Below are 13864 nucleotides of genomic sequence, written 5' to 3' on the forward strand. Positions count from 1 at the left end.
ACTCTTTGCAGCCGGATATCTTGACAAGTAAATTAAATTTAGCAGTTAAAATGCTTCCATTAGTAATTTTATTAAGTTAATTAAGGATTTTCTCTTTCTGAATTTTAACGACCCTCATTTCTGAACAACCTTCCTTTTTTTTAAAAAAAAAAGCCACATATTTAGCAACCACGAGAGTTTGAGAACAAAACTCCTATAAGTTTCTTTGGAGTCCATCAAAACAGTGACTACTACGGAAGGGCAAATCTGTAAATTTCAGTTTCTAATTTTTCCTTTTGCTTAAATTCAGTTCTTCACATTTCTATATCAGTTTGCAATTTTTTTTAAAGTCCTCCTGAAAATTTCATCAGCATTTTAATGAGAATTTCACTTAATGTACACATTTTCGCAAAGCAATTTCCCCTAACGTAATGCAATTTGGGCATTATTTTCACTAATATGCACATTTTATACAAACTTTATCTTAGTGTAATATGTCCATAATATTTGGCTTACTCTGCTAAAGAGTTGCACTGGAAAATTTAAAGAAGTGTGAATTTTGAGGAATGGCTCTTTCAGTTTCATGAATTAGCTACATGATTTCTCAGATTTCTCCCCCATACCTAATTCTGCTCCCCGTGGTCATAATTATGTGGATTTTTTGCCCACCACAGCCTGCAGCCTGTTGCTTGCCTCATGTTGCAGCTCCTCCTCTTCCTGTTCCTCCTCCACCATCTGGCCAGAGGCTGTTGTTGAGGTCTCCACTGTATCATTTGGCCAGGGGATTCTCCTCTCCTGCCTCCTCTTTTTCCATAGGGGGATAGAGGGGGAAAATCAACTGAGGGCGGATTCCATCCCCAGTAGGGAAAGAATTCCACAACTTAGGGGCTGCCCCAGGGAATACCCTCTCACAGGCCACCCCCCGAGCTTCTGAGGGTGGCGGGACTACCAAAAAAGCCCCCTCTGCTGATCTCATAGAATAATAGGGTTGGAAGGGGCCTATAAGGCCATCAAGTCCAACCCCCTTCTCAGTGCAGGAATCTCAAGAGCCAAGAGGCTCTGTAGGGAAGGGGGCGGTCTCTCAGACATTTGGGGCCTAAGTTGTTTAGGGCTTTAAACACTAGCATGAGCACATTGAATTGGCCTTGGGATATTTGGGAGATAATTCTCAGATATTTGTAGCTTCTGTGACTCATCCGTAAAATGAGCTAGGATAGCAGGGGTATTGTGAGGGCAATACATGCCAAAGGCAAGAAAACAGGTGCTGTACTCTAAATGATCATTAGCAGCCAGGAAATAAAGCCTCTGGGAGAAGCCTATAAGGTTGAGTAATGGGGATCAGCAGCTGGAGGGCGTCAGGGACAAGTTCAGCCACTAAAGATTACCAGCTGCCAAGTTCAGGCATGGGTGGTGGGAGTGGTGGTGTTTAAGGGAGACGCCATATCTCAGTGATACAGCATACCAGTGGCAGTGGGTGGTCCATGTCAGTAGGGAATTTGCTCCAGGCTTTAGTCTAAGCTCTCAAGGAGCCGTCCAAGGTGCTAGCACCTTGGACAGCTCTTGCACAGCTCGTTGGAAGTTTGGATTGAAACCTGGAACAGATTCCACTGCCCCACTGTCACGGAGCCACCAGCCTCCACTGGAGCATGCACATTCAACCCAACTCCACACCCACCCTGAGTATTTCTGAGTAGTTGGGATGTGTCCTTGAACTCCGATAACAGCTCTGGCTTGCCTGCTTGGAGGACTAAGAGAGCATGTAGAAACTACCCTACTGTACAAAGATAAAACTTACATTCAGGGCTGGCGCCAGGCATAACTGGGTCCTTGGGCACCAGCCTTCCCCTGGGCCATAGCACCCTAGCCCAACCCCCCCATACAGACTGTGTGGGGCTAATAAGCCCACCTGTATGTCCCAACTACCTCTCCCATCCCTGTAAATGATGTCTGCACTGTGCATGCATGCCTGCCATCAACCAAGATGGTGGCAGGAGCATCAGCTCCTTAGGGAAGCCCCCATTGGCATCTTGGTTGATGGCAGGTATGCACACAGAGCACAGACATCATTTACAGGGGTGGGAGAGGTAGGTGGGGCATGCACTAACTATATTGGGGAGGTGGGGGAGCCTGGGGGCCCCCTCTCTGCAATCCATGGCAGTGTCAGGAGCTGCCGCTGCCGTGGATCATGGAACAGGACTGTTACCCTCCTACCCTAAGGAGGGGCCCTTCAGGGGCCCCTCTGAGCCACAGGGGCCCTCAGCTAGGGCCCAACCTGGCTACCCTTTGGCGCCAGCCCTGCTTACATTTGTTGCTCCACCCATCTTTGCTTCTGGCCCCACCCGCCACTGGCACGCAGCCCCCAGAAGATTGTCCGGAAGGGAATGCAGCCCTTGGAGCTGAAAAATGGTTTCCACAACACCACCCCTGCTGTATTGAAACATTTTGTTACGGGTCTCATTTGTGCATTTAAAATTACAGTCCTTGGAAGTTCTGCAAGGATAAGGGTAAAAGATATTTGTCACTCATGAGTTGGTTGTGAATACTGTTCGAATACTTCCCTGAGAGGCAGAAACCTGAAACCTGAAACCCACACAGTTGAAGACAGGAAAAGCTGTCCCCATCAGCAGTCCTATGAATAAGATGCAACTTGTATCAGCTGCTGATTCTTTCCCCCTCCAGTTTCCCAAGCTGGAGTTTTCTTTATTTTCCTTTTTTTTCTTTTTCCTTGTTACATCTTGAGGCATTTCGATGCCTGGCACATGGTGCCTTGGCAATTTACGTCTAATGACAGTTATTGTTTCGGATCCTTTTCAAGATATTTAAAGCAGTTTAAAAATGTTTTGTACTAACTTTTAATAATTCGTAATAATCAGCCAGCGGAGAAGGGATTGACTCACTTTCAAGTGGGATTATGAGGCCCTGATGCTCTCATTGAAAGCAATCAGATCTGTGATGGTTTCCAAAAACAAAGCAAAAAAAAAAGGCCATTGTTCATAAGGTAAAAATTAGAATCCTTCTGTCATCGCTCCTACAGCTGCTTCTGGGTGGGAAAAAAAAGGTCCGTCCACCTGTTGTGTTCCCCCTCCCCCACCCAATTTCTTTAGGGCAGTAATTCCTGCATTGTGAACTAGTGAACATTAGCATAATGGAAGCCAATCTATAGTAGGTCGCAAGAAATCATGAGGACATTGAACTTGTCAAGGATTATCAATACCTCGGCACAGTCATTAACCAAAATGGAGCCCATAGTCAAGAAATTAGAAGAAGGTTAGGACTGCGGAGGGCAGCTGTGAGAGAACTAGAAAAGGTCCTCAAATGCAAAGATGTATCACTGAACACTAAAGTCAGGATCATTCAGACCATGGTATTCCCTATCTCCATGTACGGATGTGATAGTTGGACAGTGAAAAAAGCTGATAAAAGAAAAATCAACTCATTTGAAATGTGGTGTTGGAGGAGAGCTTTGTGCATACCATTTGTTGTTGTTGTTATGTGCCTCCAAGTCGATTACGACTTATGGCGACCCTATGAATTAATGACCTCCAAGAGCATCTGTCATGAACCACCCTGTTCAGATCTTGTAAGTTCAGGTCTGTGGCTTCCTTTATGGAATCAATCCATCTCTTGTTTGGCCTTCCTCTTTTTCTACTTCCTTCTGTTTTTCCAAGCATTATTATCTTTTCTAATGAATCTTGTCTTCTCATTATGTGTCCAAAGTATGATAACCTCAGTTTCATCATTTTAGCTTCCACTGATAGTTCTGGTTTAATTTGTTCTAACGCCCAATTATTTGTCTTTTTTGCAGTCCATGGTATCCACAAAGCTCTTCTCCAACACCACATTTCAAATGCATTGATTTTTCTCTTATCAGCTTTTTTCACTGTCTAACTTTCACATCCATACATAGAGATCGGAAATACCATGGTCTGAATTATCCTGACTTTAGTGTTTAGTGATACATCTTTACATTTGAGGACCTTTTCTAGTTCTCTCACAGCTGCCCTCCCCAGTCCTAGCCTTCTTCTGATTTCTTGATTATTGTCTCCATTTTGGTTAATGATTGTGCCGAGGTACTGATTATCCTTGACAAGTTCAATGTCCTCATTGTCAACTGTAAAGTTACATAAATCTTCTGTTGTCACTACTTTAGTCTTTTTGACATTCAGCTGAAGTCCTGCTTTTGTGCTTTCCTCTTTAACTTTCATCAGCATTCATTTCAAATCATTACTGGTTTCTGCTAGTAGTATGGTATCATTTGCATATCTTAAATTATTGATATTTCTCCCTCCAATTTTCACACCTCCTTCTTCTTGGTTGAATCCTGCTTCTGTATGATATGTTCTGCGTATAGATTAAATAAATAGGGTGATAAAATACACCCCTGTCTCACACCCTTTCCGATGGGGAACCAATCGGTTTCTTCATATTCTGTCCTTACAGTAGCCTCTTGTCCAGAGTATAGGTTGCGCATCAGGACAATCAGATGCTGTGGCACCCCCATCTCTTTTAAAGCATTCCATAGTTTTTCATGATCTACACAGTCAAAGGCTTTGCTGTAATCTATAAACACAGGGTGATTTTCTTCTGAAATTCCTTGGTCCATTCCATTATTCAACATATGTTTGCGATATGATCTCTGGTGCCTCTTCCCTTTCTAAATCCAGCTTGAACGTCTGGCATTTCTCGCTCCATATATGGCAAGAGCCTTTGTTGTAGAATCTTGAGCATTACTTTACTTTCATGGGATATTAAGGCAATAGTTCGATAATTACTGCATTCCCTGGGATCCCCTTTCTTTGGAATTGGGATGTATATGGAACGCTTCCAATCTGTGGGCCATTGTTTAGTTTTCCATATTTCTTGACAGATTTTAGTCAAAATTGGGACTGATTCAGTTTCAGTAGCTTGTAGCAACTCTATTGGTATGCCATCTATTCCTGGTGATTTATTTCTTCCAAGTATTTTAAGAGCAGCTTTCACATCACATTCTAAAATTTCTGGTTCTTCAACATATGGTTCCTCTGCGAATGAATCTGTCATCCTGGCATCTCTTTTATAGAGTTCTTCAGTGTATTGCTTCCATCTTCCTTTTATTTCATCTCGGTCAGTCAGTGTGTTCCCCTGTTGATTATTCAACATCCCTACTCTTGGTTTAAATTTCCCTTTCATTTCTCTAATCTTTCGGAATAGGGCTCTTGTTCTTCCCTTTTTGTTGTCCTCTTCCATTACTATACAATAACTATTGCAATAGTTCTCTTTGTCCCTACATACTAGTCGCTGTATTGTTGCATGTAGGGTTCTGACCATGTTTCTATCTCCTTTTGCTTTTGCTTTCCTTCTTTCTTTAAACATTTTAAGAGTTTCTTCAGTCATCCATTGAGGTCTTTCTCTCTTTTTAACTAGAGGTATTGTATTTTTGCATTCTTCCCTGATAATGACTCTGACTTCAAACCACAGTTCTTCTGGTTCTCTGTCATCTACGTTTAAAGCCTCAAACCTGTCCCTTATTTGATCTTTATATTCTTCTGGAATGTTATTTAAATTGTATTTTGGCATTATTATTGCTTTGTTGTTCTTTAGCTTTACTCTGATTTTCGTTACGACCAGTTCATGATCTGTACCACAGTCTGCTCCTGGTTTTGTTTTTGCAGAAAGTATGGAACTTCTCCATCTTCTGTTTCCAATTATGTAATCAATTTGATTCCTATATTGACCATTTGGTGATTTCCATGTGTACAATCATCTTTTCGGTTGCTCAAAAAATGTGTTCACAAGAAACAAATTATTGGCTTCACAGAATTCAATAAGTCTTTCTCCTGCTTCATTTCTGTCTCCTAAGCCCCATTTCCCCACAATTCCTAGTTCTTCTGTGTTCCCTACTTTTGCATTCCAGTCCCCAATGATTATGAGCACATCTGGGTTAGGTTTATTACTACTGTTGAGATTTTAATGTTTTAATGTATTTGTATGTTTTTATTCTGTATGTCACCCAGAGTGGCTGGACAACCAACCAGATGGGCAACTAATAAATCAAATAAATAAATAAATAAATAATCTTGTTTTGGTGTGTGATCAATTTCCTCCTGTATTTCTGCGTAAAATCTCTCCAACTTCTCTTCTTCTGCATTTGCCATTGGAGCATAGACTTGCGTGATGGTTATGTTAATAGGTTTCCCGTTTAATCGCACTGATATCACTCACTCAGACCTTGCATTTTAGCTCCTAATTGCTTTTGCTACATCACTTCCACAATTAGAGCAACCCCATTTCTTCTTAATTTCTCATTTCCTGCATAAAATATTTTGTAGTTGCCTGATTGAAAATGTCCCATTTCCGTCCATTTTTTTTCCACTCACCCCAAGTATTGTAAGGTTGAAATGTTCCATTTCTTGCTTGACAATTTCTAACTTTCCCTGGTTCATGCTTCTCACATTCCATGTTCCTATTGCGTGCGTCGTACAACTCTGGACTTTCCTTTCGCATCTGTGCGTATCAGCCTCTGGGCTTCCTTTCGGCTTTGACCCAGCTGCCTCATTAGTCACAACGCTACTTGTACTTGTCCTTTGTTCTTTCCCAGTAGCTCAGTGAGTGCCTTCTGACCTGGGGGTCTCATCTTCCCGCACTATCTCGTGTTGCATTTTGGATACTCTGTTCATAGGGTTTTCATGGTAAGAGATATTCAGAGGTAGTTTACCATTGCCTTCCTCTGAGTTTGGATGGATCTTAGTCTGATGTCTCAGCTTTGACCATTCTGCCTTGGGTGCCCCTGCTGGGAGTCTAGCCTCTTGGTCTAGCCTCCTGATGGCATTGCTCTCAGTGTCTTCAACACTCTCAAACTCCCTCACCACATTAAGGTGAGCATCCTAGAGGGGGAGACTGGTGAGGCAGGGATCCATTTGCCCTAGTGGACAAACATCCTTCACAGGAATACATTAAGAGTTAGAGTAGACCTGCAATCAATGGATTAAACATCTACCTATAGAGGGGTGTGCCTCTGTGTGTGTGTGATTTACTGTGCTGGTATTTGCTCCTTCCCATCAACCTCCAGTGCTGGAGTGATGGTCAGGTATGATGGATATAGCCCAAGAATATCTGAATGGCCACCGGTTCCCCATCCCTGGCTTAGGAGTGCAATTCTTGTCCCCTCCTTTGAGGAGAGCAGTGTAAATGCCACATTTTAAGATGCTCCAAGGAACTGGGGTAGGATGGAAAGTGTGAGTAGTATTCAATGTAGCGCCAATAATAGAATAATAGAATTCTATGGAAGGGGCCCATAAGGCTATTGAGTCCAACCCCTTGCTCAATGCAGGAATCTAAATTAAAGCATACTCAACAATGCTTCTTGAATGCCTCCAGTGTTGGAGAGCCCACCTCCTCCCTAGGTCATTGGTTCCATTGTTGTACTAATCTAACAGTTAGGAAGATTTTCCTGAAGTTCAGCTGAAATCTGGCTTCCTGTAACTTGAACCCATTATTCTGTGTCCTGCACTCTAGGATGATTGAGAAGAGATCCTGGCCCTCTTCTGTGTGACAGCTTTCAAGTCCTTGAAAAGTGCTACAATATCTTCCCTCAACTTTCTCTTCTTAAGGCTAAACATGCCCTTTCTTTTATCTCCCCTCATAGGGCTTTGTTTCCAGTCTCCTTATCATCCTTTTTGCCCTCCCCTGAAACTATTTCAGTTTGTCTGCATCCTTCTAAAGATGTGGTGTCCAGAACTGGACACAGTTCTCAAGATGAGGCATAACCAATGCTGGATAGAAGGGATCTAGTACTTCACATGATTTGGAAACTATACTTCTGTTAATGGAGCCACATCACATTGTTGACTCATATTCAGCATCAACAACAATTCCAAGATCTGTCTTGCATGTAGTATTGCTGAGCCAAGAATCTTAATAACTGTGCATTTGGTTTCTTTTTTCTAGGTGTAGAACTTTGCACTTATCCCTGTTAAATTTCATTATGTTATTTTCAGCCCAATGCTCTAGCCTTTCAAGATAATTTTGAATAAAAATGTTGAAGAGCACTGGACCCAGGACCAAGCCCTGCGATACCCCACTCATTTCCTCCCTCCAGTTTGAGAAGGAACCATTGATAATCACTCTTTGAGTACGATTCTGGAGCCAACTGTGGATCCACCTGATAGTTGTTCCATCCAGCCCATATTTAGCTAGCTTGCTAAGCAGAATATCATGAGGCACTTTGTCAAAAGCTTTGCTGAGGTCAAGATATATTATGTCCACAGCATTCCCACAGTCTACCAGGGAGGTTACCCGATCAAAATATGAGATAAAATTAGTCTGGCAGGATTTGTTCTTGACAAATCCATGTTAGCTTCTGACAAATCCATGTTGGCTAAGGAATCGTGCCATCAGCTCAACTACTTCTGCTTTCCTCGTGGAAGAATCTCCCATCTCCTCCCCCCATGTTCTGTTCTGGGAGTACTCTCAACCCTCTGGAGCAGATTTGGGTAGGGCGTGGATGGTGCACAAGTGGAGGAGAGGGGGAGGTCCCATTGTACTAGCAGGAATCCTCGTGCTGGTTTCGACTAGTGCAGTGAGTTAATTGAATATGGTACCAAATGTTAGCTTTGTAGCTCATAGGGAAGTGCCTTAACAATTCTGATAACCTGGCACTCAGTCACAGACACAGTTATCTTCTAATCTAAGCTATTATGTGCAGGGAAAAACATGCTTTGTCACAGTGTCAACACACCTCCTGAGACCTCATGAGCAAGGGCTTCTTATAAAACACTGGGTTGAGTATTATTCACATGGCTTGATTTCTTTTCAATTATGACCTCTCTGGCTTGCACAGAAACAAGCCAAGTTACTGAAAGTAGCAGAACAAAAAAAAAAAGGTCCAGTTTTCAAAGGGTCCCTTCCACTTCCTTGGCATAAGCTTAAATTTATTTCACTCGGGTTTATGCCAAAGGAATGAAGATGTACATCTCATGTTTAATCCTTGACCCTCCTGATACTATTAGGAGATAAAGAGACAGAGAGAGATGTTTAAGGTATTGTTCATGGCATAACAACAATGTGCTTTCCCACTACCTTCTGTCCATTTCTTAATTGTTCTCTAGAAGGAAAGAGGGGGTTATGATGTGGGCAAGGACACTATCTGATGGTTTTCAGAACATTATTTGTTGTTTCACAAGTGACCATGACTCCCCTACCCATAACTTGGTAGGATGGTATGTGATACTCTCTTTCAGAGATCCATTGTTGATCACACGCTTGTTGATCACAAACCTGATAGATGTGTTCTCAATAATGAATGGAAGTTAGGAAAATGGTGAGGCTGCAAGGCTGGAATGCCTCTTCTAGACTGCATGCAAAAATTAGAATCCTTCTGTCATCGCTCCTACAGCTGCTTCTGGGTGGGAAAAAAAAGGTCCGTCCACCTGTTGTGTTCCCCCTCCCCCACCCAATTTCTTTAGGGCAGTAATTCCTGCATTGTGAACTAGTGAACATTAGCATAATGGAAGCCAATCTATAGTAGGTCGCAAGAAATCATGAGGACATTGAACTTGTCAAGGATTATCAATACCTCGGCACAGTCATTAACCAAAATGGAGCCCATAGTCAAGAAATTAGAAGAAGGTTAGGACTGCGGAGGGCAGCTGTGAGAGAACTAGAAAAGGTCCTCAAATGCAAAGATGTATCACTGAACACTAAAGTCAGGATCATTCAGACCATGGTATTCCCTATCTCCATGTACGGATGTGAAAGTTGGACAGTGAAAAAAGCTGATAAAAGAAAAATCAACTCATTTGAAATGTGGTGTTGGAGGAGAGCTTTGTGCATACCATTTGTTGTTGTTGTTATGTGCCTCCAAGTCGATTACGACTTATGGCGACCCTATGAATTAATGACCTCCAAGAGCATCTGTCATGAACCACCCTGTTCAGATCTTGTAAGTTCAGGTCTGTGGCTTCCTTTATGGAATCAATCCATCTCTTGTTTGGCCTTCCTCTTTTTCTACTTCCTTCTGTTTTTCCAAGCATTATTATCTTTTCTAATGAATCTTGTCTTCTCATTATGTGTCCAAAGTATGATAACCTCAGTTTCATCATTTTAGCTTCCACTGATAGTTCTGGTTTAATTTGTTCTAACGCCCAATTATTTGTCTTTTTTGCAGTCCATGGTATCCACAAAGCTCTTCTCCAACACCACATTTCAAATGCATTGATTTTTCTCTTATCAGCTTTTTTCACTGTCTAACTTTCACATCCATACATAGAGATCGGAAATACCATGGTCTGAATTATCCTGACTTTAGTGTTTAGTGATACATCTTTACATTTGAGGACCTTTTCTAGTTCTCTCACAGCTGCCCTCCCCAGTCCTAGCCTTCTTCTGATTTCTTGATTATTGTCTCCATTTTGGTTAATGATTGTGCCGAGGTACTGATTATCCTTGACAAGTTCAATGTCCTCATTGTCAACTGTAAAGTTACATAAATCTTCTGTTGTCACTACTTTAGTCTTTTTGACATTCAGCTGAAGTCCTGCTTTTGTGCTTTCCTCTTTAACTTTCATCAGCATTCATTTCAAATCATTACTGGTTTCTGCTAGTAGTATGGTATCATTTGCATATCTTAAATTATTGATATTTCTCCCTCCAATTTTCACACCTCCTTCTTCTTGGTTGAATCCTGCTTCTGTATGATATGTTCTGCGTATAGATTAAATAAATAGGGTGATAAAATACACCCCTGTCTCACACCCTTTCCGATGGGGAACCAATCGGTTTCTTCATATTCTGTCCTTACAGTAGCCTCTTGTCCAGAGTATAGGTTGTGCATCAGGACAATCAGATGCTGTGGCACCCCCATCTCTTTTAAAGCATTCCATAGTTTTTCATGATCTACACAGTCAAAGGCTTTGCTGTAATCTATAAACACAGGGTGATTTTCTTCTGAAATTCCTTGGTCCATTCCATTATTCAACATATGTTTGCGATATGATCTCTGGTGCCTCTTCCCTTTCTAAATCCAGCTTGAACGTCTGGCATTTCTCGCTCCATATATGGCAAGAGCCTTTGTTGTAGAATCTTGAGCATTACTTTACTTTCATGGGATATTAAGGCAATAGTTCGATAATTACTGCATTCCCTGGGATCCCCTTTCTTTGGAATTGGGATGTATATGGAACGCTTCCAATCTGTGGGCCATTGTTTAGTTTTCCATATTTCTTGACAGATTTTAGTCAAAATTGGGACTGATTCAGTTTCAGTAGCTTGTAGCAACTCTATTGGTATGCCATCTATTCCTGGTGATTTATTTCTTCCAAGTATTTTAAGAGCAGCTTTCACATCACATTCTAAAATTTCTGGTTCTTCAACATATGGTTCCTCTGCGAATGAATCTGTCATCCTGGCATCTCTTTTATAGAGTTCTTCAGTGTATTGCTTCCATCTTCCTTTTATTTCATCTCGGTCAGTCAGTGTGTTCCCCTGTTGATTATTCAACATCCCTACTCTTGGTTTAAATTTCCCTTTCATTTCTCTAATCTTTCGGAATAGGGCTCTTGTTCTTCCCTTTTTGTTGTCCTCTTCCATTACTATACAATAACTATTGCAATAGTTCTCTTTGTCCCTACATACTAGTCGCTGTATTGTTGCATGTAGGGTTCTGACCATGTTTCTATCTCCTTTTGCTTTTGCTTTCCTTCTTTCTTTAAACATTTTAAGAGTTTCTTCAGTCATCCATTGAGGTCTTTCTCTCTTTTTAACTAGAGGTATTGTATTTTTGCATTCTTCCCTGATAATGACTCTGACTTCAAACCACAGTTCTTCTGGTTCTCTGTCATCTACGTTTAAAGCCTCAAACCTGTCCCTTATTTGATCTTTATATTCTTCTGGAATGTTATTTAAATTGTATTTTGGCATTATTATTGCTTTGTTGTTCTTTAGCTTTACTCTGATTTTCGTTACGACCAGTTCATGATCTGTACCACAGTCTGCTCCTGGTTTTGTTTTTGCAGAAAGTATGGAACTTCTCCATCTTCTGTTTCCAATTATGTAATCAATTTGATTCCTATATTGACCATTTGGTGATTTCCATGTGTACAATCATCTTTTCGGTTGCTCAAAAAATGTGTTCACAAGAAACAAATTATTGGCTTCACAGAATTCAATAAGTCTTTCTCCTGCTTCATTTCTGTCTCCTAAGCCCCATTTCCCCACAATTCCTAGTTCTTCTCTGTTCCCTACTTTTGCATTCCAGTCCCCAATGATTATGAGCACATCTGGGTTAGGTTTATTACTACTGTTGAGATTTTAATGTTTTAATGTATTTGTATGTTTTTATTCTGTATGTCACCCAGAGTGGCTGGACAACCAACCAGATGGGCAACTAATAAATCAAATAAATAAATAAATAAATAATCTTGTTTTGGTGTGTGATCAATTTCCTCCTGTATTTCTGCGTAAAATCTCTCCAACTTCTCTTCTTCTGCATTTGCCATTGGAGCATAGACTTGCGTGATGGTTATGTTAATAGGTTTCCCGTTTAATCGCACTGATATCACTCACTCAGACCTTGCATTGTAGCTCCTAATTGCTTTTGCTACATCACTTCCACAATTAGAGCAACCCCATTTCTTCTTAATTTCTCATTTCCTGCATAAAATATTTTGTAGTTGCCTGATTGAAAATGTCCCATTTCCGTCCATTTTTTTTCCACTCACCCCAAGTATTGTAAGGTTGAAATGTTCCATTTCTTGCTTGACAATTTCTAACTTTCCCTGGTTCATGCTTCTCACATTCCATGTTCCTATTGCGTGCGTCGTACAACTCTGGACTTTCCTTTCGCATCTGTGCGTATCAGCCTCTGGGCTTCCTTTCGGCTTTGACCCAGCTGCCTCATTAGTCACAACGCTACTTGTACTTGTCCTTTGTTCTTTCCCAGTAGCTCAGTGAGTGCCTTCTGACCTGGGGGTCTCATCTTCCCGCACTATCTCGTGTTGCATTTTGGATACTCTGTTCATAGGGTTTTCATGGTAAGAGATATTCAGAGGTAGTTTACCATTGCCTTCCTCTGAGTTTGGATGGATCTTAGTCTGATGTCTCAGCTTTGACCATTCTGCCTTGGGTGCCCCTGCTGGGAGTCTAGCCTCTTGGTCTAGCCTCCTGATGGCATTGCTCTCAGTGTCTTCAACACTCTCAAACTCCCTCACCACATTAAGGTGAGCATCCTAGAGGGGGAGACTGGTGAGGCAGGGATCCATTTGCCCTAGTGGACAAACATCCTTCACAGGAATACATTAAGAGTTAGAGTAGACCTGCAATCAATGGATTAAACATCTACCTATAGAGGGGTGTGCCTCTGTGTGTGTGTGATTTACTGTGCTGGTATTTGCTCCTTCCCATCAACCTCCAGTGCTGGAGTGATGGTCAGGTATGATGGATATAGCCCAAGAATATCTGAATGGCCACCGGTTCCCCATCCCTGGCTTAGGAGTGCAATTCTTGTCCCCTCCTTTGAGGAGAGCAGTGTAAATGCCACATTTTAAGATGCTCCAAGGAACTGGGGTAGGATGGAAAGTGTGAGTAGTATTCAATGTAGCGCCAATAATAGAATAATAGAATTCTATGGAAGGGGCCCATAAGGCTATTGAGTCCAACCCCTTGCTCAATGCAGGAATCTAAATTAAAGCATACTCAACAATGCTTCTTGAATGCCTCCAGTGTTGGAGAGCCCACCTCCTCCCTAGGTCATTGGTTCCATTGTTGTACTAATCTAACAGTTAGGAAGATTTTCCTGAAGTTCAGCTGAAATCTGGCTTCCTGTAACTTGAACCCATTATTCTGTGTCCTGCACTCTAGGATGATTGAGAAGAGATCCTGGCCCTCTTCTGTGTGACAGCTTTCAAGTCCT

This window comes from Rhineura floridana, chromosome 4 (genome assembly GCF_030035675.1).
Source record: "Rhineura floridana isolate rRhiFlo1 chromosome 4, rRhiFlo1.hap2, whole genome shotgun sequence".
In the NCBI taxonomy this organism is placed as follows: domain Eukaryota; kingdom Metazoa; phylum Chordata; class Lepidosauria; order Squamata; family Rhineuridae; genus Rhineura; species Rhineura floridana.